The sequence below is a fragment of the Triticum dicoccoides genome, chromosome 6B (assembly GCF_002162155.2).
Source record: "Triticum dicoccoides isolate Atlit2015 ecotype Zavitan chromosome 6B, WEW_v2.0, whole genome shotgun sequence".
Taxonomy (NCBI): Eukaryota; Viridiplantae; Streptophyta; class Magnoliopsida; order Poales; family Poaceae; genus Triticum; species Triticum dicoccoides.
The window spans coordinates 718,374,309-718,378,610 of NC_041391.1; positions in this window are offsets into that span (position 1 = coordinate 718,374,309).

Sequence of the window (4,302 nt, forward strand, 5' to 3'; positions counted from 1 at the left end):
TTCATCGAATTTGAAAAGGTTCATTGAATTTGAAAAAATGCATTGAATTTGAAAAGGTTCATATGTTTTGAAAACAGTTCATCGATTTTGAAAAAAGCACGAATTTGAAAAAAACATTCATCAGTTTTACAAAAAGTTCACGAATTTGAAAAAAGGTTCATCACTTTTACAAAAAGTTCATCAATTTTGAAAAACGTTCATCTACTTTCTAGGAAAAAGTTTACGGATTTGAAAAAAAAGTTCATCAACTTTGAAAAAAGTTCATCTACTATCAAGAAAAAAGTTCACGAATTTCTTCCGAAAGAAAGAAAAATGTTTCGCGACTTCAAAAAAATGAACAAAGAAGAAGAAATGGCCGAACAAACCAGTACGTAACACCTGAGGTCCTTTCGTCGGGTGGTTATGGTGTTGAAGTCCTAAGTAGCGCGTCGCGGGATCGAAATGTGGGTAGCACGCACTTTTTACTTTTTGTAGAAACAGAAAAGGAGCATATGTGTCGGCCTGCTATAGAAACCTAGCGTACGGGAGGGTGTGCGCCCTGTACCAAAATGCCTATATTCGGCGCGTAAGGCGCCGAATAGGATTTGGCATTGACGCTTGCTTCCTCAAATCGCCAGTCCATGTCAGCGGAGATGCTATTGGGCCAGCCCATTTGGTAAGTGGGACTCTTCGGTACTGAACAACGATGCAAATGTACCAATTTTCTTTGTCTAACAAAAAACAAATTTTCTTCCTGGTTTCCTAGTGCTAATTCTGTACTTATTAGTTGTTTCTTTTATTTGGTTGCGAAACAGCAGAAAATTTTATTTATTTCAAGCAAAACAGATATCATTTCAGAAAATATATTTTTAGAAAAATGTGAACATACTTAGAAAAATTAATATATTTTTACAACATTGAACATTTTTATAAAATGAATATTTAATAAACCATTAGTGAATATGTTTAGAAATATGCTTTTTTTCTTAGATATATGAAAATTTGTAAAGAAGAACAGAAGCATTCAAAACATGTATCTAGCTTTGTGCTTAAGTCGGCTGTGTTGGCAACTAAATCTTGTAGTACAAATGTTCAGATTCAGGCATTCGTTGTACTACTACTAGTGTCTCCTCTGTTTTCAGTTACTCTGTTTCTTGTCTGAAACGCTGAAGAAAACAGAGAGCTAGAGAGGCCTACACTACACTACACAGTTTGCATGTTCATTAGATTTCTCGCAATGGCAGTAGCCAATTTCAAAAAAGCATCTCAGCAACAATAAGCGCCCACTGCCGAACGATGAACCGACCCATCGATCTCCGAAACAACAACAACAAACTTTTGAGTGTCCAAAGAAGCTATGCTTGATCATGCCTGCTTCACAACCAGCAAGCAAGCAGGAGAGCTCCAAAAACAGACAAATACTCCCTCTGTAAAGAAATAATCCCCTCGTTTGGTTGAAAGTGGAGATTATCCCAGGACTCTAATCCCCTCGGGGGTAATATCCCCTCCCACCACGGGGAGATCACCGTGTGAGTTTGGTGACGAAGTGGGGGAGGGGAATATGTGCAGGAAAATTCCAGAAAATTGGCAAATTTCTTGGGAAAAATTAGAATGCCCAAAAAACATGTAAACAAACCCTGGTTCTTTTTACACAAGCATCATTTCAGTTCAAAATTAATTAAAATGCACATGTATTTCCTTAAAAATCCAGACAATTCAGGAATGACACAAATTTCTTGAGAAAATTGAGAATAATTCAGGAATTTCAAAGAAAAGTAGGAAACATGAAATATACACATAATCAGCACGACAGTAAAATAATTCAACCCAATCATACACGTTGACCATAAGCTATACATGTCAAATTCGCACGAGTAACACTGCACCAAGGATATTAATGTGTTAATCATGGTCTTACCATCACAAATACTAACTACAGTTAGATATCAAGCAATAATTAACACTCAGTTCATTAAAAAGATGCCTAATGTGACTGCCCCATGTCAAAATGTTTAGCTGTTGGAAGAGTCTGAAGCTTCCACCATTAACTTCTTTAACCATTTTCATTTGCTAGCTTTAGGAAACCTGCAAATCAGAAACGAACAATGTAGTTGCTATACAATATAAAATTTGAAACTAGATATAAGCACATATTTTTTTACTTACATGTATGTTTCCGAAAGGACTAGATATAAACATAATAAGCAGACGCTGATTTATGTTCTTATGAATATATTTTTTTTTCTCTTCGATTGCTGGATGCACATTGCATCAAAGGTATCATTTGGCAAGAAAAGAATGTTAAACTGAAAACAAATTTGAAACAATCCTTATAGCTTCAATTGTATAGACACTAGTCCAATTTATTATGAGAAAAGTGTAAAATGGACACAGATAATGGATGAGGCCAACTCCAACGCACGACCCCATCCTGCTCGCGTCTATCCGTATAGACCGCATGTTTATTATGTGCGTAAGTCAAGGCCGAGGTCTGCCAGAGGTACAGGGAGACGGGCACGCTGCTGCCTGGGCGGATATGGGGACACCCAGACGCGCCCAGACGCGTGCGCCACGTCTTTCAGGTTATCCTAAAGATTCAGAGTTAAAATTAGGACAAGGCTAGCCCCTTCCATGTGTTATTTTTCAGACCACATCATATTCTTTGCATGACTGTATATATACGGAGGCAATAGGCATGTATCTAGTTTAGCACAAACACACTAGACATGTAGCCGATTTAAGAGGCAGTAACTTGGCAAGAATGGGGCAAAGTAAATAAATTAGAAAGTTTGCTTTCAAGATCTGGTACATAACATCACAAGATTGTTCAGGAACCCAAATCTGAGACTAAGCATAGCTAGATATATGAATCGAAGGATTAAACTGCATATTAAGTTCAGCATATGAGCACACTAGCCGCAATATTTAGACCACCACGAAACCTGAAGTAATTTTCTTCGGCTTAAAACTGATGTTAAATTGCGAAGTATATTATACATTGTCAACATCATGTAGAATATCGTGTATTTTCTCTGTTAACTTTGTTAGAAGAGACCACATGTATACGAATTTATATATTTTGTAAAAGTGCGATATTTGAGAAGAATGCCAACAGATTCTCAAAAATAAATAAATAAATAATGCAAGAGTGGGAGCTTTTATCTCCCGTCAAAAGTCCAACGGGCCAAAGAATGTTAGAATCTATATATCATAAGCCCGACATAACAAATTGAGATGGGCTGGTCCCGGTTGAAGTGTTTGATCTAATCCAGAGACACCTACCTCTACTGATCTACAACTGCCAAAGTCACTGCAGATGCAACAAGAAAGCCGAGCCAGAGGTTGCCTGTGGATCTGGAGCAGTAAGACTGCACATGGCGAAGGGAGGAAGGCATCAACACGGAGAAGCAAACTAGAGACGAGGGGGGAAGGAGAATGGGGATAGCCTTGGTCGCAGTAGGAGGAGGAATGCCACGCTGTCGATGTCGCCGCCGGCGTCGCCCTAGGGAAGAAGAGCTTCGTGACTGAGTTGAGCTCGGAGGATGGAGGACGACCACAGCTGGGGCCGTCGATGTCGCTGGAGGGCACGAGCGTGGAGGCGCATCCCTTCGCGGCGTCGCCGCCGGTCGTCCGAGGGAGAATCTTGGGAGGGGTGGAGGCGTGGATCCAGTCGGTCGCCTCTCGAGCTCGAGGGTTTCCTCCCCGACCTGTTGATGCGTGGAAGTCTCTCCCGGGGAAGGCCCGGGGAAAGGACAGGGGTCGTGTGCGACCAAATAGCGTCGTGGGCTCACCGGGGGCCAGTTCAACCCGTGGCTTTCCCACACGGGGAATTGCAAGGGATCCCCCCGGGAACCAAACGAGGCCTAAATATATGAGCGAGCACTCATTATCCGCCGAGGGAATGATTGTTGACAGAAAAACAAGCTGCAGAATCCCAAATGGAACATCAAGCAAGAATGAACTTCATGTGGAAGGAATCCAAGGCATACAAAGACAGTAAAAGCATTACTAGTAGAGCCCTCAAACCCTCAAACCCCTAAAAATAACTGCTTTTTTACAGTTTTCGCGGAAAAAACGCCGTAGACTATAACCTCTAAACCCTCAAACCCGTAAAAAAATTTAGAGGTCCAACCCTCAAACCAGTTTGCAATCCGTAGAAGTAGGGGTTGAGAGGAAAATCGCCCCCCCCCAACCCGCACTCGCTCGCTCGCTCCCAACTGCTCCTCCTCCCCGACCTCCTTCTCCGGCCATGGAGGGGCCCGCCGCCGCCGCGCCTGCCCCGGCCGCCTCCCCCGCCTCCGCCTCGCCCGCCATGGCCGCCGC